Below are 23,842 nucleotides of genomic sequence, written 5' to 3'. Positions count from 1 at the left end.
TCATGGACCCAAGTCGCCAACAAGCGAATGGTGGGACCATAATGATACGGGCTGTGTTTACTTGGAACGTGCTGCATCCTCTGGTCTAACTGAACCGAACATTGACTGGAAATGGTTGTGTTCGGCTATCTGGAAGCCATTCATTGCCATTCAAGGATGGAATTTTTATGGATGACAATACACCATGTCACAGTTGTCGCGATTGGTTTAAAGAGAATTTTGAATAATTCGAGGAAATGCTTTGGCCACCAAGATCGGTCGGCATGAATCGTATCGAACATGTCTCAGTGTTTGTGCAGAGGACTTCCAACGACTTACTGAGTCCATGTCATGTCGAATTGCTGCACTACACAGGACAAAAAGTGATCCGACACAACATTAGGAAGTATCCCATGGCTTTTGTCATGTCAGTGCAATTGTCGGTGTTCAGTTCTGTTGTGGTTGGCAGGAGAGACAACATCGCGTTACTAGAGGAGGCCGAAATGCACGCGTTTTAGCTCACGCAGGCTGGCGTGTGATCTGGAACAGGACAAGAAAATTAGAATTTAGAAAAACGGACGTAGCTGGTTGAATACTTAACTTTAATCCATTAATGATGAACGACGGTCTTCACGGTACATGATTCACAATATCAATAGTAACTGGTAATGGCGCCTTGCTAGGTCGTAGCAAATGACATAGCTGAAGGCTGTGCTAAACTATCGTGGTGTTTGGCGGTGACGCCAAATTCCTCCGCCGCAAATCGGCGTACGGTTGTGGTATAAGGCTTCCGCTCGGCGTGGGGAGGACCCCGTCTTGACGTATGCGACGAGGTGGGGAGCCTAACAACAGGCGAGGCGGTGCCACCCGCACCCTGCCATTCGGACCGCGGGAAGCAAGGAAACGCCTGAAAACCTGCTTCAGGATGCACGCAAACATGCGGTGCATGCGCCCGCAGAGAGACAGGAGTGGCCGAAGGGTCGACCTCCATCGGGCCGGGGCACCTGACGGGCGAAGATGACATATGGTCCGGAGCAGACAAGAGTTCCAAACTGCATCAGGATCCACTGCAAGTAAGATGACAGTTAATTTGGAGGTGAGAAAACTTGGATATAACGGTCGAGCGGCTGGTCATAAGCCACACATCGCGCCGGTAAATGCCAAACATTGCCTCGTTTGGTGTAAGGATTGTCAACATTCGACGATTGAACAGTGGAATAACGTTGTGAGGAATGACGAATCACGGTGCACAATGTGGCGATCCGACGGCAGGATGTGGGTATGGCGAATGCCCGACGAACATCACCTGCCAGCGTTTGTACTGCCAACAGCAAAATTCGGAGGCGGTGGTGTCATGGTGTGATAGTGTTTTTCATGGAATGGGCTTGCACCCCTCGTTGTTTTGCGCGGCACTATCACAGCACAGGCCTACATTGACGTTTTAAGCACTTTCTTGCTTCCAACTGTTGAAGAGCAATTTGGCGATGGTGACTGCATCTTTCAACAAGATCGAGCACCTTTTCGTAATGTGGTTACACGACAATATCATCCGTGTAATGGACTGGCCTGCACAGAGTCCTGATCTGAATCCTGTAGAACACCTCTGGGATGTTTCGGAAAGCCGAATTCGTGCCTCTCCGACCGCTATCGATATCTCTCGTCAGTGCAGCAGTCCGTGAAGAATGGTGTGCCATTCGCCAAGAAACCTTCCAGCATCTGTTTGAACTCATGCCTACGAGATTGGAAGCTGTCATCAAGGTTAAGGGTGGGCCAATATCATACTGAATTCCAGCATTGCCGATGGAGGGCGCTACAAACTTGTAAGTCATTTTCAGCCATGTGGCTGGATACTTTTGATCACATAGAGTACATCTGTTGGGACTATAACTTCTACGTCTACACCTACGTGTACATAGAGACATCGCAAGCCACGGAACGGTGCACGGCGGAGGGTGCCTTGTACCACTACTAGTCATTTCCTTTCCTGTTTCACTTAACGTTCGTCAGTCACCTTCAAATGTCGGTTCTCTATATATTATCAATGGTGTTTCTCGAAAATTTCGTCGCCTTCCCTCCAGGGATTCCAATACGAGTTCTTGAAGCATCTCCGTAATACTCTCCGTAATACTTTTCATGTTGTTCGAATCTCCTGGTAACAATTCTAGCAGCCCGCCTCTGAATTGCGTCAATGTCTTCCTTCAGTCCGACCTGGTACGCCTCCGAAACACTCGAGCAATACTCAACAGTAGGTCGCTCCAGCGTCCTATATATGGTCTCCTTTATAGATGAACCACTGCTTCCTAAAGTTGTCCCAATAAACCGAAGTCGACAGTTCGCCTTCTCTACCTCACTTCTCACATGCTCGTTCCATTTCATATCGCTTTGCAGATATTTAACGACGTCATTGTTTCAAGCAGGAGACTAGTAATACTAATAATGGGACCACCCTGACAGGTTTCTTAGGTTACAGCTGAAGTCCAGGCGGATAACAATCAAGAAAAATTTAATAAAAGATGTTTAATCTACCCTAGATACGGATGAAGCAAATGGTACTATCAATTTACTTCATCAAAATATCAAGGGAATGAAAAATAAAGTAGATGAGCTGTTAGTGTGCTTAGATGGCCTCAAATATAAGAATGAGATTTATATACTTTGTCTGTCTGAACGCCATGTAACTGTGGGGATGGTAAGTGTCAGTATAAATGGGTATCATTTAGCATCATATATTTGCAGATATAGCACGAAAAGGGAGAAGTTGCCATTTACACAAAACAAGGGTATAAGTACAAAACTGTAGAAGCACTCAAATTTTGTATCGATCAGCACTGTGAAGTTTGTGCATGTGAACTAGAGCTAGATAATTAAGTGTTGATATTGGCAACGGTGTACAGGTCCTCATTGGGAGACTGAGAGCTATTCATAGAAATGTTTGACTATCAATTACGCTGTCTGCGAGACATAATGAAGAAGTTATTAATATATGGTGATTTCAGTGTAAATTTTCTAAGCCATTGTGATATGAAAAGTGAACCAGAAATGTTATTAATGACATATAACTTAGAAATAGTGATCAGCCGTGCTACACATGTAGCTTAAGACAGTAGAACTCTAATAGAAAATGTATTTGTACAGCAAGATGATGTAAAAATAACACATGCTTTCCCTGCGATGAATGAATTATCAGACCATGGTGCACAATTGTGTAACTTACAAAACCTAGCAGGGTCTACAGTTCAGAAACCATAAAATAAAAGTGTAGGGCTGGTAATTCAGGTATCTGTAGAGCACTTCTGAGAAAGTTTAAGAAATGTTAACTGTGGAGACGTGTATAATAAGCCAAATGCTAATGATAAATGCAACATATATCCTGATAAATTTATATCCGTTTTTGAACATTTTTGCCCCAAAAAGGTTACTAAAAGTAACACAAAACACTTAAAAAAGACATTGGATTACTACAGGTATTGAAGTATCTTCAGAAAAAAAGGATATCGTATGAGACAGCAAGAATTATTGAAGACCCAGAAGTAATTTTCACTATAAAAATTATTGTAACATACTGAGAAAAGTTGTCAGAAAATCAAAAAATATTTATATTAGAGATGGAATGTTGTTAGAAGAAATGCAGGAAAAGTAACCAATGTGATAAGTAGTATTACTATTAAAGATAATGAAATCATCTTAACCAACAGTACACAACTAGCTAATGTATTTAATAAGCATTTCTTAATTGTAGGTAAACAAATTGGTGAAAATATTTATAAAAAAAGCCAAGCAATACATGGAAACGTCAGTTTTGAGAAATCCTTCTCAGATTAATTTTCATCTAACAACTCTGAGCGAAATAAGGAAAAATCATTAAATCTTTGAAAAATAAATGTTCTGTTGGAGTAGATGACATCTCTGACAAGATAGTAAAACAAAGTGGAGTAGTTACAGCTGATGTTCTGAGTCACATCTGTAACACATAACTAACTCAAGGTATTTTCCCAGACAAGTAAAGGTATGCCATTGCCAAGCCTGTCTACAAAAAAGGGAACACCACAGATGTCAATAATTACACACTAGTATCCTTGCTTACAGCATTTTCAAAAATTTTCAAGAAATTGCTGAAGAGTTGGTAGCTATTTCAACAGTAATAGTAAATCACAGTTTGGATTTCAAAAATGCTGTTCTACTAAAACAGCAATACACAGTTTTCTCGCCCACATACTACCAAAATGTCACCAATAGGAATTTTTCTGTTGTGAGTTATCCAAAGCATTTGATTGTGTGAACCATGACATTATGTTACAGAAATTACATTTCTACGATATAAATGGAACAGTGTGTGAATGGTTTAACTCATATCTTCAGAAAAGGAAACAAAAAGTTTCTTTATGTGGATTAAGTGATTTAAGGAAGTTTCCCATTTCATCTACCTGGGGTGAAATTACAGTAGGTGTTCCACAGAGTTTGACTATGGATCCCCTTCTGTTCTTGATATATGTGAATGACCTGCCTTCTTATCTGAAACAAGAAACTAAATTGACAGTGTTTGCTGATGTTACAAACATAATAATTAATCCAGTAAGAGAAACACTGAAAAATTATACCAACAATATCTTTGGAAAAGTTATTGATTGGTTTTTTGCTAATTTACTTTCTTCGATTTACTCTCAACCAATATTTTGTACTCATCAGAATATTCATTCCGTTTAGCAGATCATGTAATTCTTCTTCACTTACATTGAGGATAACAATGTCATCAGCGAATCGTATCACTGATATCCTTTCACAGCGAATTTTAATTCCACCATTGCTTCCTTGGTGTACAGATTGAACAGTATGGGCAAAAGGCTACATCATAGCTTTACACCCTTTTTATAGTAGCGCTTGGTTCTTGGTCGTCCACTCTTATAATTCCCTCTTGGCTGTTGTACATACTGTATATGACTCGTCTCTCCCTATAGCTTATCCATACTTTTTTCAGAATTTCCAACATCTTGCGCCATTTTACATTGTCGAACACTTTTTACAGGTCGTCAGATCCTATGGATGTGTCTTGACTTTCTTTAGTTTTCTTTTCATTACTAACCGCAACGTCAGAATTACCCCTCTCGAGCATTTATCTCTCCTAAGGCCAAACTGATTGTCATATAGCGCATCTCCAGTTTTCTTTTCCATCCTTCTGTATATTATTCTTGTAAGCAACTTGGATGCATGAGCTGTTAAGCTGATTGCGCGATAATTCTCGCACTTTTCAGCTCTTGTCGTCTTCGGAATTATGTGGATGATGCTTTTCCGAAAGTCAGACGGTATGTCGACAGAATCATACATTCTACACACTAACGTGAATTGTCGTTTTGTTCCCACTTCCCCCCAATTATTTTAGAAATTCCTGATGGAATGTTATCTATCCATTTTGCCTTATTTGATCTTAAGACTACGATGCTCTTTTAAATTCTGATTCTAATACTGGATCCTCTATCTCCTCTAAATCGAGTCCTGTTTCTTCTTCTATCACATCAGACAAACTTTCCCTTCATAGAGGCTTTCACTGTATCCACCTATCCGCTCTCTCCCTTGCATTTAATAGTGGATTTCCCGTTGCACTCCTAATGTTATCACCCTTGCTTTTAATGTCACGAAGGTTGTTTTGACATTCCTGTATGCTGAGTCTGTCCTTCTATCATTTCTTTTTCGATTTCTTCACATTTTTCCTGCAGCCATTCCGTCTCAGCTTCCCTGCACTTCCTATTTATTTCATTCCTCAACGACTTTTATTTCTATGTTCCTGAGGTTCGAGAACATTTTTTTACTTCATCCTTCCATCGATCAATCGAAGTTTTTCTTCGTTACCCATGGTTTCTTAGCAGTTACCCTCTTTGTATCCATGTTTTCTTTCCCAACATCTGTGATGGCCCTTTTTGGAGATGTCCATTCCTCTTATACTGTACTGCCTACTAAGCTATTCGTTATTGCTGTATCTATAGGCTTAGAGAACTTCAAGCGGATCTCGTCATTACTTAGTACTTCCGTATCCCACTTCTTTGACTATTGGTTCTTCCTGACTAATGTCTTAAACTTCAGTCTACTATTCATCACTACTATATTGTGGTCTGAGTCTATATCTGCTGCTGGGTACTCCTTACAGTCTAGTACCTGATTCCAATTTCTGCTGCTGTTGATATTACCCTTTACTCACCTGACGAGAAATCCTTGTCTTCTTTCCACTTCATTTCACTGACTCTTACCATATATAGATTAAGCCTTTGCATTTCCCTTTTCAGATTTTCTAGTTTATCTTTCATGTTCAAGCTGACCATGATGTAATCTAACTGAAATGTTCCCGTATCACCCGGTCTTTTCCATGTATACCTTCTCCTCTTGTGAGTTTTGAACAGAGTATTCGCTATTACTGGTTGAAAATTATTGGGGATCTCAATTAGTCTTTCTCCTCTTTCACACCTTGTCCCAAGCCCATATTCTCCTGTAAGCTTTTCTTCTACTCCTTTCCCTACTACTGCATTCCAGTCTCCCCATTGACTATTAGATTTTCATCTCTTTTTACGTACTGTATTGCCCTTTCAATATCTTCATACAGTTTCTCTCTTCATCTTCAGCTTGTGGCGTCGACATGTATTCCTGAACTATCGTTGTCGGTGTTAGTTTGCTGTCGATTCTGATACGAACGAGCCTGTCACTGAACTGTTCACAGAAACACACTGTATGTCGTAGCTTCCTATTCGTATCGAATCCTACTCCCGTTATACCATTTTCTACCGTTGTTGATATTATCCTTTACTCATCTGACGAGAAGTCCTTGTCTTCTTTCCACTTCATTTCACTGACTCTTACTATATGTAGATTAAGCCTTTGCATTTCCCTTTTCAGATTTTCTAATTTGCCTTCCATGTTCAAGCTTCTGACATTCCACGCCCTGACCCGTAGAACGTTATCGTTTCGTTGATTATTCAATCTTTTTCTCATGGTAGCCTCCCCCTTGCAGTGGTTTCCATTCCCTTTTGCATCCTCATGCCGTAGACCTTTGGTGATTCTTTCGCCTTCAGGGGCAATTTCCCACCCCTAGGACAAGGAGTGCCGTGAACCTCTGCCCGCTCCTCCGCTCTCTTTGACGAGGCCATTGGCAGAATGAGGGTGATTTCTTATGTCGGAAGTCTTCAGCCGCCAATGCTGATGGTTAATCAAAATTTAAGCAGCGGTGGGATTCGAACCTGGGATGGATGACGTTTTGATTATGACCCAAACACGCTACCCCCTTTTTTGTTGATCTAAATTTTGTTCTATAGTGTTTGTTGAATTTGTTCGTGGCGGAAGTCCGATGACATTCTTTCAGGTTCTTCGTTGACCCATTCACTCAGTTATTTATTTCAGAGGGTAGCTAAACCCTCTAACTGAAAACGCTGAACTATCGTGCCGGTTCCGCTAGAGCACGGGTACTTCGCACAGTTACTGAACTTCGACCCTTACCGTACACCAAACCATCATCAGCAAACAATCGCAGATCTCGGCCCACCCTGTCCGTCAAATCATTTATGTATAGAGAGAACAACAGCGTCCTATCACTCTTCCCTGTGCAATCCTGACGATACCGTTGTTTCCGATGAACATTTTCCATGGATGACAACGTATTGGGTTCTGTTCTGTAAAAAGTTTTCGAGTCAGTGTACTTATTCCATATGCTCATACCATCGTTAACAGCGTGCAACGGGGCATCGTGTCATATTCTCTCCGGAAATCTAGAAATATGGGCTCTGCCTGTTGCATTTCATCCATAGTTCGCAGTATATATATATATATATATATATATATATATATATATATATATATATATATATATAGGGTGTTTCAAAAATGACCGGTATATTTGAAACGGCAATACAAACCAAACGAGCACCGATAGAAATACACCGTTTGTTGCAATATCCTTGGGACAACAGTACATTTTCAGGCAGACAAACTTTCGAAATTACAGTAGTTACAATTGTCAACAACAGATGGCGCTGCGGTCTGGGAAACTCTATGGGACGATATTTTCCATATATCCATCATGCGTAGCAATAATATGGCGTAGTCTCTGAATGAAATAACCCGAAACCTTTGACAACGTGTCTGGCGGAATGGCTTCACATGCAGATGAGATGTACTGCTTCAGCTGTTCAACTGTTTCTGGATTCTGGCGGTTCACCTAGTCTTTCAAGTGTCCCAACAGAAAGAAATCACAGGGGTTCATGTCTGGCGAATAGGGAAGCCAATCCACGCCGTCTCCTGTATGTTTCGGATAGCCCAAAGCAATCACACGATCATCGAAATATTCATTCAGGAAATTAAAGACGTCAGCCGTGCGATGTGGCCGGGCACCATCTTGCATAAACCTATGAGAAGTTCGCAGTGTCGTCTAAGGCAGTTTGTACCGCCACAAATTCACGAAGAATTTCCAGATAGCGTGATGCAGTAATCGTTTCGGATCTGAAAAATGGGCCAATGATTCCTTTGGAAGAAATGGCAGGCCAGAGTACTTTTTGAGGATGCAGGGACGATGGGACTGCAACATGGGGCTTTTCGGTTCCCGATATGCGCCAGTTCTGTTTATTGACGAAGCCGTCCAGGTAAAAATAAGCTTCGTCAATAAACCAAATGCTGCCACATGCATGTCGCCGTCATCAAGCCTGTGCACTATATCGTTAGCGAATGTCTCTCGTGCAGCAATGGTAGCGGCGCTGAGTTGTTGCAGCATTTGAATTTTGTATGGTTAGAGGTGTAAATTCTGGCGCATGAGACGATGCATGGACGTTGGCGTCATTTGGACCGCAGCTACAACACGGCGAACGGAAACCCGAGGCCGCTGTTGGATCACCTGCTGCACTAGCTGCGCGTTACCCTCTGTGGTTGCCGTACGCGGTCGCCCTACCTTTCCAGCACGTTCATCCGTCACGTTCCCAGTCCGTTGAAATTTTTCAAACAGATACTTTATTGTATCGCTTATCTGTCCTTTGGTTACATTAAACTTCCGTTGAAAACTTCGTCTTGTTGCAACAACACTGTGTTCTAGGCGGTGGAATTCCAACACCAGAAAAATCCTCTGTTCTAAGGAATAAACCATGTTGTCCACAGCACACTTGCACATTGTGAACAGCACACGCTTACAGCAGAAAGACGACGTACAGAATGGCGCACCCACAGACTGCGTTGTCTTCTATATCTTTCACATCACTTACAGCGCCATCTGTTGTTGAAAATTGTAACTACTGTAATTTCGAAAGTTTGTCCGCCTGAAAATGTACTGTTGTCCCAAGCATATTGCAACAAACGGTGTATTTCTATCGCTGCTCTGATACGTCCGCCAAGCCCGCTGGGTAGAACAGGTGATCAGGACTATGGAAAGGGCCAAATAAGGTGTCCATCAGGTTCACTCAAAATTGTAATTTAATAACACCTTTAAACCAAAAATGCACGTAGCCGAACCATTAGAACTACAAGTTTCAACACACACACACAAGGAACCGCGGTGTTGGCCGTCGAATGGCGCTAGCTGCGCAGCATTTGTGCACCGCCGCCGTCAGTGTCAGCCAGTTTGCCGTGGCATACGGAGCTCCATCGCAGTCCTTAACACTGGTAGCATGCCGCGACAGCGTGGACGTGAACCGTATGTGCAGTTGACGGACTTTGAGCGAGGGCATATAGTGGGCATGCGGGAGGCCGGGTGGACGTACCGCCGAATTGCTCAACACGTGGGTCGTGAGGTCTCCACAGTACATCGATGTTGTCGCCAGTGGTCGGCGGAAGGTGCACGTGCCCGTCGACCTGGGACCGGACCGCAGCAACGCACGGATGCACGCCAAGACCGTAGGATCCCACGCAGTGCCGTAGGGGACCGCACCGCAACTTCCCAGCAAATTTGGGACACTGTTGCTCCTGGGCCATCGGCGAGGACCATTCGCAACCGTCTCCATGAAGCTGGGCTACGGTCCCGCACACCGTTACGCCGTCTTCCGCTCACGCCCCAACATCGTGCAGCCAGCCTCCAGTGGTGTCGCGACAGGCGTGAATGGAGGGAAGAATGGAGACGTGTCGTCTTCGGCGATGAGAGTCGCTTCTGCCTTGGTGCCAATGATGGTCGAATGAGTGTTTGGCGCCGTGCAGGTGAGAGCCACAATCAGGACTGACCGAGGCACACAGGGCCAACACCCGACATCATGGTGTGGGGAGCGATCTCCTACACTGGCCGTACACCTCTGGTGATCGTCGAGGGGACACTGAATAGTGCACGGTACATCCAAACCGACATCGAACCCATCGTTCTACCATTCCTAGACCGGCAAGGGAACTTGTTGTTGCAACAGGACAATGCACGTGCGCATGTATCCCGTGCCACCCAACGTGCTCTAGAAGGTATAAGTCAACTACCCTGGCCAGCAAGATCTCCGGATCTGTCCCCCATTGAGCATGTTTGGGACTGGATGAAGCTTCGTCTCACGCGGTCTGCACATCCAGCACGAACGCTGGTCCAACTGAGGCGCCAGGTGGAAATGGCATGGCAAGCCGTTCCACAGGACTACAGCCAGCATCTCTACGATCGTCTCCATGGGAGAATAGCAGCCTGCATTGCTGCGAAAGGTGGATATACACTGTACTAGTGCCGACATTGTGCATGCTCTGCTGCCTGTGTCTATGTGCCTGTGGTTCTGTCAGTGTGATCATGTGATGTATCTGACCCCAGGAATGTGTCAATAAAGTTTCCCCTTCCTGGGACAATGAATTCACGGTGTTCTTATTTCAATTTCCAGGAGTGTATATATACATGCAGTTAAAATTGCAAATAAAACACACACATTTGCAAATTGCAAATAACACACACACACACACATATATATATATATATATATATATATATATATATATATATATATATATATGTGTGTGTGTGTGTGTGTGTGTGTGTGTGTGTGTGTGTGTGTGTTAATTATTTTATTTGCAATTTTAACTGCATGTTTTACCACTTGAGACTTATCTTGTTGTTTTAAGATTCCTTGTTTGTAGGCCTTCAGCCGTGAAATAATTGCCTGTTGAAACTTGTAGTTCTAAGGGTTCGGCTACATGCCTTTTTGGTTTAAAGGTGTTATTAAATTACAATTTCGAGTGAACCTGATGGACACATTATTTGGCCCTTTCCACAGTCCCCTATCACCTGTTCTGCCCAGCGGGCTTAGCGGATGTATCAGAGTTCCCGTGGGTCTTGAAGCTAATACCTATTCAGTACTTCACTTAGCTCCTCCTGAAGCTGTGCATCGGTTCGCTGAAACACGCTCTGCGTATCGGTAATTAGAGATGAAGCACGAATAGCAATGATAATCGTTGATATAAGTAGGTCTGTATCCTTTTCAGCAGAATTCAGACCGTAAAGAGGCGAATTTCACAGGTTATTACCTATAGAGTCTAGGCTAATACCTTTCCATTGTTTCAGTTCTGATTTAAGGACAACAATAGGACACACACACACACACACACACACACACACACACACACACACACACGAAGTGCAGCCCATTACATTTGATAAAACTGCTGCATACGCCACGACACAGACATTGGTGAAAGCACCGATAGCGCTATGCCTGTGATCTCGTATCTTGCCACTCGTCGCGCTCACATGACCAGTAGGCAAACGAAGTACCGTAACGTTACTGAATGTCAGATCTCCAAAGGAGAAAGGCAGTCGTGGCTCGTTCACTAGGGAGGTTTTACTAACGGGGGTGAAGGTACAATTTTGAAATACAGCCTAGAGAGACAAAGGTGTTATTCTCACTGTTGTCAGTAAGAGACTGAAAACATTGTTACAGCGGTTCGTCTGTAATCTACACAACTCGAATATAAAATGCTAGTCCTCTACATCTACTGCTGCATTTTGTCGTTGATGACAACTGAAGTCATCGTGGCATGCTCCTCACCACGGGATGATCCTCTGCTGCTACTAAATCCACCACTACTGGCAGAAATCGCTGGAGAATTTGCCTGATGAATCCTGAACTATGCAGTTAAATACTGCATCCTCAGAGAGACTATGAATCGAAACGCTTACCAAAAATATACGTAAACGTGTGCTGTTGACTGTTGATGAGCTGCGTGTTCGTTCTGTCTGCAACCAATGACAAATTATCCTGTTTTAATGGCCGAATCGCCTGTTTCGATGTGTATGACACTTCAGAACGTACTGTGACGCAAACGAGTTACATGTCATTCGACAATTTTTTCTTTACAATAAGTGATACTAATTTTAAATATGTAGAAAGTACTCTATACTCAAGACAAAATTGAGTGTCTACAAGTAAATAAGCTTCCGAAAGTATTCAGATGTGTACTTTCTTACCAAACATTGCATATACAAAAAGAATTTAAAATGTAGCTGGAACCGCGAGAAGACAATAGAACCTTGCATCATCAAAATTTTGCGGGTATTACGAAACAACAATCGCAGTGCACGCAAATGAGTTTGTGCACATCTGTTCGTGATACACAGAGGGGATTGACAACACAACGCCGAAGAGAACATACGAGGTACCAGAGCTTCCTGAAGTGGTTTTGTCATATCGAAGATACTTGCTATCTGTGTAAACACTAAAGCACTTACCGTTCAAACTAATCTAATAAAATGGCGTGGAGAGTGAGATAAACGTTTCAGCAAAGTCAACAAGAATCAACATTCACTGAAAGCAGATTTTGAACCGGGCACTAACCTCAGATACTTTAGTGTCGTACACCGGAAATAGCTAAAGCTGACGATATCTGATCAGTGGTTAGAGATTCAGGATGTTACGGACTACGAGGTATTTTCAACAGTTTCTAATTTATACCTAACGAGACGATCCAGTTACATGGATTGGTACTTGAAGTTTACATTCATCATTAAATTGTCTAATTTCATGAGATTCATATTAAATCTCTTAGAACGTCACAGAAGAATAGTTAAGAATCGTTTTCCTGCTTCCAGACAGTCATATTGTGTGGGAAACATTTGTTTTCAACTAAATAACTGAATACAGAGCAAATGAATGTGGCAGCTATCTGAAGTCTACTTTAACGATCGGTGGCTTTCCGTGTCGTTCAGTCTGTGAGTGCCTGTCAGTATAACTTCCTCCCCTCCCCTGCCTCCGTATTCCTCTTCTTCCCTCTCGTCCCCTCCCCTTAATTTTTAATTTTATATTTTTGTCCCGTCTGTCCCCATGACAGTCGGGTTCAGCCAATGTACTATAAACATGTGTACAAACTGAGCCGACCAGCTATAAAGCTTCCCGAATGCTATTCTTATGTCTCAAATTTTGCATAAAATTGACCTTCTACCTTAGAATTATTTTTGTCAGTAATATGCTGTTTCCTGTCACAAAATTTTATTTTTCTGTTTTAGCCTGGTACTATTAGGTGCTAGAGACCCATTTTAAGTGACTAGATAGACTGTTTTGGTCGTTGCGTTTGCTTCAGTTTATCAACCCTCATTTTGCCGTAAATTCTTGATATCGATGCATCGGTAAAAGCTTCCACATTTGCACTTACACTTCAAATAATGGAACACGTAACACTTTTAGTGTAATTTGAGGTAGAGTAAACGACGATGTTATGAAAATTGATAGCTGGTAGCCGTAAAAATGACGCCACAAGTCGCTACTTATAAAAAGAAAAAAATTGCCGCCTCACGAGGGATTGGCAGCTGGTTACTAGCAGGCTGACGGTAGTGACAAGTGGTGGTTGGTACGAGAGCTCCAAATGTCACTGTATTTTCGAATCTAGTTAGGAAACCTCTCCAACTTTATGTCGTATTTTAAGCAGAAAAAAAGCGCACTTGCAAAATATTAGCCCCGGAAATGGATCGCGCGCCAAAAATTGGTCCATAATTCTGACAGTGCGTAGTTATGAACTTCTGAAAATACGGTTTTCAAACAAGCTCCGCCCCACTGCAGCTGCTTAATGTCCGAGCGCGGAGTTCTGTGCGGTGAAGTGAGTTAGAGGTTTGTGAATTACTGTTTCGGCATGGGCAACATGCTTCGCTCATTGCGGTTATGTGCGCGATCTCTAACCCGTAGCTGTTGCCAGAGATCTCTTTGCTTAACTTGATTATACTGTACTTTTATGTGGCGATAAACAAATGTAGCGTAAATGAATGAAACGTGTGTCTCATTAAAGAAGTAGCGAAGCGGTGCTCAGTTATTAACGTATATTTTCTTTGGCCTTTAAAGGTGGCGCTGGTAAAGTGAAGTGCATTTGCAGCAGATGCGCTATTCTTCAACGCGATCTGCGTGATTAAATTGCCAAGCGAAAATCATTAACTTCATTTCTTAAGAATTATTGGGTTTCTTAGATTTATTCATTTTGATTTTAAGGGTATATATAGTTGCAGAATGTCGATACGAGAATATCGTTAGAATGATATTGGATGTACTGCAGGATAATACCACTGGCAGACACTAATAACTGGTTTAGAGCCTTACTAGACAGCTCACAGATGCCAAACAGCCAGTGTCAATGACAAGTAGACGGCCAGCTAGGAGGGTACGCTGAGCCAGACACGGAAGCTATATGTGCAAGGGGAAATGACTAGTCGCCCAAGTCTAAGTGAAGCGTAATAACATCGTTAACGCCGAGAGATCCCCTCATGCTAGTGACAAAGCAAACTGTCGTAATCAAGACTACGTACAATGCAACAATAAATACTCAGGTGTCGAGCCAGCAGAAAAGAACCTCAGTATGGCTCTGAGCGCTATGGGACTTAACATCTATGGTCATCAGTCCCGTAGAACTTAGAACTACTTAAACCTAACTAACCTAAGGACGTCACACAACACTCAGTCATCACGAGGCAGAATAAATCCCTGACCTCGCCGGGAATCGAACCCGGGAACCCGCGGGCGGGAAGCGAGAACGCTACCGCACGACCACGAGCCTCTGAAAGGTGACGCGGTGGAAACTTTAGGAGAGCTGACAGCTAGGTAAAACCGGGACACATGACGCCATAGCCACATCCACCACCGCTGAGCGCACAGGAAGCTCCGACATAAATACCCCGCCCTTCGGGAAAAAAAAATGTCTGATTGCTGAGTGACGATTGCCGGCTGCCGACTGAGTGCGTAATCTCATACCTTGTGTCAGTTGCAGCTATCCAGTGAAAGAGGAGGCTATGGAGCGACACTTGGCACGCCGCTGGCTGTCCTCGCCTGGAAGGACGCTGCTAATACCAGCTGTACTGCCATCTTCCGAGGCATGGAAGCCGCCATCATCTTGCAGGCCTGATCTGCGTGACCTGGAGGCTGCTCGTTATCTGTTTTCGAGAGCTGACAACGGTGCTGCCGGCTCCTAAATGGGATCTGAGAGTCGCCCACAGCGAGCCGGCGACTACGTTAGGTGGACTCGAGGCCCGACTCCTCAGTGCAGATCTGCGGTGTCTGCGAGTGCACGTGGGAGATCGACAAGTAGGGCCGCAGTCTGCGGATCGGCGGCCACCCCGTGACGTAACAGCTGCCACCCCCCGCTTCGCTGGCCTGGTGGTGCTGCAAGCCTAGCGCATGCCGGCCTCCACTGTTAACGAGATGCTACTCTGCCGGACCGGCTGTGGCGCCCCGCTTTGGAAGACAATCCTGTTTACTGCCTAATAAACGTGTTGTTGTCAATGGTGTTTTCTTGGCACTCTTGAGCGTATCTAGGTCCTAAACACCGCATCTCACCTGGCTCTCTCCTGAGGATTGTAGGATTCTGGAACCGGACTCTATATTACATGTTCGTGGGGTTGGCATATTATATACTCATATAACATCTTATCTATTCGAGTAAAGTAATACTTTTTCTCAAACAAGATTTCAAATTACATTAGGCAGATATTTTCAATTCTCCTCTCGTCTTCCCTCGCCTCTAGATGGTTGTTACCCTTCTGCACAGCACTTAGCGGGAATTAAACAGCTGCAGTGAGGCGAAGCGAGTGACAAACAACTGCTGCACACGATGGTTAAAGGCTGTACATTCCGGAGGTCATAATTCCGTTCTATCGGAATTACGCCCCAAAATTTTGCGCGGGGTCGACTGCCGAGGATGATACCTCGCATGTCCGCTTTTTCCTGTTTAAAATATGAGTTCAAGTTGCTGATGTTTCCTTATATACTGAGGTGGCAAAAATCATAGGACACCTCTTTTTGTCCGACGTGGTACAGCAACTCGATGGGGGATGGACTGAACAGGCCGTTGGATGCAGGAAGTTTTGCTTGCACAGAGTGTTGTGCACGAACTGACCCCTCGATTATGTGCAATAATTCCCTCGAATTGTCCATAATGTTAAAAATGGCTCTGAGCACTATGTGACTTAACATCTGAGGTCATCAGTCCCCTAGAACTTAGAACTACTTAAACCTAACTAACCTACGGACATCACACACATCCGTGCCCGAGGCAGGATTCGAGTCTGCGACCGTAGCGCTCGCGCGGTTCCAGAGTGAAGCGCCTAGAACCGCTCGGCCACACCGACAGGCCCAGAATGTTATTTAAACCATCCGCGAACAGCTGTGGCCTGGTAATATGGCACATTGTCATCACTAAAAGACCCATCATTGTCTGGAAATATGAAGTCCATGAATGGCTGCAAATGGTCTCCAGGTAGCCGAACATAACCCTCTCAATGATCGCTATAGTGAGATCAGCGGACCCAGTCCATTCCATGTAATCACATACCACACTGTGATGGAGCCACTGCTTCGTGAGGTCTGCGCCACAGTCAAAGCCAACTGAAATTGGGACTCATCTGATCAGGCCACGGTTTTCCTGTGGTGTAGGGTCCTACCGATTCGGTTGCGTGCCCAGGGAAGGCGCAGAAGGGGATGTCGTGCTGTTTGAAAAAGAACTCGTGTCGGTCTTCTGCTGTCATAGCTCATTAACGCCAAATTTCGTCGCATTCTCCTAACATATATCTTCGACGTACATCCGTCTTTGATTCCTGCAATCAACTTCACGCTAACGCCGTTGCTCTCTGTTGTTACGTGAAGGCCGTCCATGGTGAGAAGTAATGCCTGAAATGCCTCGGTACATTTTTGACGCTGTGGATCTCTGAGTATTCAATTCCCAAACGATTTACCAAATGAGATGTCCCATGCGTGTAGCTCCAAATACCATTCCGCGTCATAATCTATTAATTTTCGGCGTATGGTCATAATCACGTGGGAAAAAGAGTACAAATTACAGCTCCGCTAATGAACTGCACTTTTATACCTTGTGTGAGCGATCCTACTGCTACTAGTATATGTGCATATGGCTATCCTATGTCTTTTGTCACCTCAATGTGTGTAAGAATTGGCATATTTGATGGCGTTTGTTTTAAAGTGCTCCGTGTATGTCTTATTAGCCCTAGAGGCTCATAATAAACTTAATATCACGTCAGACATTGTACTAGGCAGTAGACCTGCAATTTGGCCGAGATATCTGCTGCAGTTGTTGATTTGAGTATCTACTGATAGGAGATAGATTATGTGACAGACAGTAAGCATTAGTGGGTACGATTAGCAAACTTGGTGGAGAAAAATAACCTCCTGGTGTTAAGTGTACTGTTTCGGAGCTATGTCCATTAAACAAAAGCCAGTCAGCCACACGCACGCGGAAGAGCATGCATTTTAACTAAGTTATGTAGCTAACGCTTCTACTACTAAACAACGTAATTACTAATTAAAATAGCTGAGGACAACAGTTTGGCTGAACAGCACAAATGTAGGCAAACTTTAAATGTCTATCACGATAGACACGGATTTACAGTGCCGTTTACTTAATAATGAATGACTAAAATCTACTGCGATAAAAATTCCCTAATGTTAGTAATTTGTAAGGATAATAAGCTGTACTGCGGAAATAACACCGCAGTAGATGTTTTAATATTTGTTAATGTACAGACAGCCTTAAATAACTTATACTGTAATAAGCAAGGTATCTCAGTAAGTGTAAACTAAGAAAGTAATAAAAAAGAAAACAGAAATAAATTTTTCAATGCTATTTTTTCCTCCACGTAAACTGTTCTACAGAAAATTCTCGATATTCTTGGTTCCGACATTGCTAGAAAGTTAATATCATCGAATGAATGAGTGGCAAATCCTCTCGAAAATTCCTGGTATTTGGAGAATGGCCATCGCAAAACACTTTCACTTTTTTTTTGAGTCATCAGTCTTCTGATTGCTTTGATGTGGTCTGCCACGAATTCCTCTCCTATGCTAATCTCTTCATCTCACAGTAGGACTTGCAATCCACGTCCTCAATTATGTGCTGGATGTATTCCAACCTCTGTCTTCCTCTACAGTTTTGTCTTGTATAGTTCCCTCTAGTACCACGCAAGTAATTCCCTGATGTCTTAACAGAAGTCCTATCATCCTGTCCGTTCTTGTCAGCTATTTCCACATATTCCTTTCCTTTCCTCTCCGATTCTGCGCAGAACCTCCTCATTCCTTATCTCATCAGTCCATCTAATTTTCAGCGTTCGTCTATTGCACCATGTCTCAAATGCTTCGATTATCATCTTTTCCCACAATCCTTGTTTCACTACCATAAAATGCTATATTCCAAATGACATTCAGACAAATTTCTTCCTCAAATTAAGGCTTATGTTTGATACTAGTAGACTTCTCTTGGCCAGGACTGCCTTATCTTGCCAGTGATAGTCTGCTTTTGATATCCTCCTTGTTCCTTACATCACTTGTTCCTTTGCTGTCTAGGCAGCAGAATTCCTTAACTTAATCTACTTTCTGATCATTACCCTGATGACAAGTTTCGCGCTATTCTCATTTCTGCTACTTCTAGTTACTCTCGTTTTTCTTCGATTTACTCTCAGTCCATATACTGTGCTCATTAGGCTGTCCATACCATTCAGCAGACCATGTTATTAGTCGTCACTTTCACTTAGGATAGCAAAGTCATCAGCGAATCACATCATTGATATATTTTCACCTTGAATTTTAATTCCATTCCTGAACCTTTCTTTTATTTCCATCGTTACTTCTTCGATGTACAGATTGAACAGTAGATGTGAAAGACTACATCCCGGCTTAATACCCTTTTTAATCCAAGCATTTCGTTTCTGGTCGTCCGCTTATTCCTCATTGGCTCTTCCACATATTGTACATTACCCGTCTCTCCCCATAGCTTACACTTATTTTTCTCAAAATTTCAAACATCTTGCATCATTTTACATTATCGAACGCCTTTGCCAGGTCGGCAAATCCTATCAACGTGTCTTGATTTTTCTTTAGTCTTGCTTCCATTATCAACAGCAACATCCGAATTGCCTGTCTGGTGCTTTTACTTTTCCTAAAGTCAAACTGATCTTCACCTAACATCTCCTCAATTTTCTTCACTGTTCGTCTGTATATATACTTGTCAGCATCTTGGATGCGTGAGCTGTCAAACTGATTGTGCAATAATTCTAGCGCTTATCAGCTCTTGCAGCCTTCGGAATTGTGTGGATGATATTCTTAGGAAAGTCAGACGGTTTGTCGCCAGACTCATACATTCTACACACCAACTTGAATAGTCGTTTTGTTGTCACTTCCCCCAATGATTTTAGAAATTGTGATGGAATATTATCGATCCCTTCCGCTATTTAAACTGAAGTCCTGCCAAGGTCTTTTAAATTCTGATTATAATACTGGATCCCCTATCTCTTCCAATTAGAATTTCTTCTTCTATCACATAAGACAAATCTTCCGTCTGATACAGACATTCAGTGTACTCTTTCCACCTATCCGGTCTCTCCTCTGCATATAGCCCGTTACACTTGCTTTCAATTTCACCGAAGGTTGTTTTGATTTTCCTGAGTCCGCAGCTCGTGGTCATGCGGTAACGTCCTCGCTTCCCGCGCCCGGGTTCGATTCCCAGAGGGGTCAGAGATTTTCTCTGCCTCGTGATGACTGGGTGTTGTGTGCTGTCCTTAGGTTAATTAGGTTTAAGTAGTTCTACGTTCTAGGGGACTGATGACCATAGATGTTAAGTCCCATAGTGCTCAGAACCATTTGATTTTCCTGTATACTAAGACAGTCCTTCCAACAACCATTTTTCTTCTCTGTCTTCATAATTTTCATACAGCCATTTTGTGTTAGATTTCCTGCACTTACTATATATTTCATTCCTCAAGAACATGTATTTTTATATTTCTGAATATCCCTGATCCTTTTTGTCCTTCTTTCATCGGGTGAGGTATTACTTTCGTTACTCATCGTTGTTTCACAATTACTTTCATTTACCTACGTTATTCTTTCCAACTTCCGTGATCGCTATTTTTAGAGATATCCATTCCTCTTAAACTGTACTGTCTACTAAGCTCTTCCTTATTACTGTATCTATAGCCTTAGAGAACTTCAAGCGTATCTCGTCATTCCTTAGTACGTCCGGATCGCACTTATTTGCGTATTGATTCTTCCTGGCTAATGTCTTAAACTTCAGCCTACTTTTCATCACTACTATATTGTGATCTGAGTCTATATCTGCTCCTTGGTACGTCTTAAAATCCAGTAGCTGAGTCCGAAATCTCTGTCTCACCATGATGTAATCTAACTGATATTTTCCCGTATCACCCGGCCTTTTCCAAGGTAATCTCCTCCTCTTGTAAAATTCTTGAACATACTATTCGCCATTACTGGCTGAAATTTATTGGAGAACTCAATTCGTCTTTCTCCTCTCTCATTCCTGGTCTCCTGCAAAATTTTCTTCTACTCCTTCCCCTACAATTGCATTCCAGTCCCCTATGACTATTAGATTTTTATCTTTTTACGTTCTGTCTTACCCTTTCAATATCCTCTTACACTTTATATCTTCACCTTTGCTTGCGGCATCGGCATGTATACCCGAACTATCGTTGTCGATGTTAGTTTGCTGTCGATTCTGCTAAGAACAACACGATCACTGAACTGTTCACAGTAACGCACTCTCTGTTCAAAAATGGCTCCAATCACTATGGGACTTAACATCTGAGGTCATCAGTGTGGTGTCACCGCCAGACACCACACTTGCTAGGTGATAGCCTTTAAATCGGCCGCGGTCCGTTAGTATACCTCGGACCCGCGTGTCGCCACTATCAATTATTGCAGACTGAGCGCCGGCATACGGCAGGTGTAGTCTAGAGAGACTCCCTAGCACTCGCCCCAGTTGTAAAGCCGACTTTGTTAGCGATGGTTCACTGTCTACATACGCTCTCATTTGCCGAGACGACAGTTTAGCATAGCCTTCAGCTACGTCATTTGCTACGACCTAGCAAGGCGCCAAATTCAGTTACTATGTATCCTGAACAGATAATATTGTGAATCATGTACCATCAAGAGCGTCGGTAATCATTAATGGATTAAAGTTATCAAACTAATTATGTCCGCTTTCTGAATTCTCATTCCTTGTCATGTTCCAGACTTCGCGTCAGTATTGTTCTTCCCTCTTCACGCCAGCCTGCGTGAGCTAAAACGCGTGCATTTCGGCCTCCATTCATTACACGGTCTTGGCTCTTCTGCCAACTCAACAATCAGTCCCCTAGACTTAGAACTACTTAAACCTAACTAACCTAAGGACATCACACACATCCACGTGCGAGGCAGGATTCGAACCTGCGACCGTAGCGGCCGCGCGGTTCCGGACTGAAGCGCATAGAACCGCTCGGCCAGCACTCTTTGTCCTGCGTACCTATTCACAATAAATCCTACTCCCGTTATACCTTTTTCTGCTGCTGCTGATATTATTCTATACTCATCTGACCAGAAATCCTTGTCTTCTTTCCATTTCACTTCAGTGACCTGTATTATATCTAAATTGAGCCTTTTTATTTCCCTTTTCAGATTTTATAGCTTTTCTACCACACTCAGGGCTCTGACATTCCACATCCATGCTCATAGTACGTTATCCTTTCCTTGGTTGTTCGATCTCTTTCTCATGGTCACCTCCATCTTGGCAATCCCTCCCGGAGATCCGAATGTGGCATTATTCCCTAATCTTTTGCCAATGGAGAGACTGTGATGTCATTTTGTCAGTTACAAGCCACATGTCCTGTATACCCCTTATGTACCTTTAATGCAGTGGTTTCCATGGACTTCTGAATCCTCATGCCGTTGATCATTGCTGATTTTTCCACCTTTAGCTTCCGGACTGATTTTCGCGCGCGTCGCTGGTTGGCTACCTTTTTATGGCCGTTGCTCCAAAATGGTGCATATCCGACCGGTGGTTATCTGGAAAATTTTGCCTGATTCCACGTCCCTATCTCGCTATTACGCTACTTTCAGGTTGATAAGCTTTTCCAGTGCTTCCAGCAGACTTAAATAGTTAAAATTCAACGAGCATTTGGCTGAGACCACCTCCGACATTGTCAAGTGGTTACTGTCGTGTGTTTGCTACTGATACCGATACATAGCCACATTATTGCCTGTGACTTTACCAGTGCCCAGTAAAGCTCCATTGAAGATTTTTTTTTGTTCCAAAACGGACCTGCCCCCATCATCCTCCCGATAAGCGGATCCCAAGCTGCAGACCGGTCTTTATTGATGATGTCACCTGAAACTTTTATTTCGATATCTTCTTCTCTAATGTTATTAAAGAAACCATTTCTCAGTTTAATAATACATGTCTCATTGAAAGCAATTTAGTGTTCGATTTCTAGAGAATGCTGAGGTTCCACCGATTTCTCATCATACTAAAAGCGGGAACACCTCTCCTGTTACACATGGCACTGTTCAACCGTGTCACTGGCGGTCCATCTCAAAACAGACTACACCCACATGGTACTCTGAATACCCCTGATCCTTTGAGACAACAGGTCAGGCAGAGAAGCCGTCGCTCAACGATGCTATTTAACATTTATTTGGAGGAAATCGTGAGAAGTTATTTGGATGGGAAACAAGACGTCAGAATAGATGGACAAAAAATAGAAATCATAAGATTCGCAGATGACATTGGGATTCTTCCAGAAAATGAAGAGAACTTGATTCAAATGCTAAATGACGTGAATGAAGACTGTGTAGAATTCGGTACAGAAATAAATAAAAAGAAAACGGAAGGCATGGTTATAGACTTGAAGGAAAGAAGAGTGAATTAGAAGTTAAGGTCTTACAACAGATGATAGCATTGAAGGAATTGGTAATTTGAATTAGGGAACATACGTACTGTGAACAAGGCATGAGATCAAGATGGCGCTGGCGAAAGAGGTATTTTAAAAGCAGAAAATACTGTTAGCTAGTGGTCTGAAGACGCAATTAAGAAAGCAGCCAGTGAAATGCCTGGGCCGCGCGGGATTAGCCGAGCGGTCAATGGCGCTGCAGTCATAGACCGGGCGTCTGGTTCAGACGGAGGTTCGAGTCCTCCCTTGGGCATGGGTGTGTGTGTTTGTCCTTAGGATAATGTAGTTTAAGTAGTGTGTAAGCTTAGGGATTGAAGACCTTAGCAGTTAAGTACCATAAGATTTCACACACATTTGAACATTTTTTTTTAAATGCCTGGTACGCCACGTGGACTTTTAAGGAGCACAAATCTGGACAGCGGAGCGAGAGAAAAACCGAAACTTGTGATTTGACAGAGAATATAGAAGATCAGCTAACCTGATAAAGTCAGGAATGAGGAGGTGTTGAGAAGAGCTGGAGAAGCTCGGAGTATATTGCTGACACTGAAGAACAGGAAGGTACATTAGACAGGACTTAATTTGTACAACACTGTCTTCTAGTATAGACAATTGAAAGTTTTATTCTGTGGACGAAAGGAAAGGCCAGAAGAAGATCAGAAACTGGATAAAATCTGTAGAGCACAAGAAGAGTACCAACAGATGAAGGGGAAAGTAGGGGACGGAGAAGCAGAGAGTGCTGTGAAGTCTAAACCTGCCGCAACGCAG

This window comes from Schistocerca gregaria, chromosome 1 (assembly GCF_023897955.1).
Source record: "Schistocerca gregaria isolate iqSchGreg1 chromosome 1, iqSchGreg1.2, whole genome shotgun sequence".
Lineage (NCBI taxonomy): Eukaryota > Metazoa > Arthropoda > Insecta > Orthoptera > Acrididae > Schistocerca > Schistocerca gregaria.
This window is presented reverse-complemented; position numbering follows the sequence as displayed.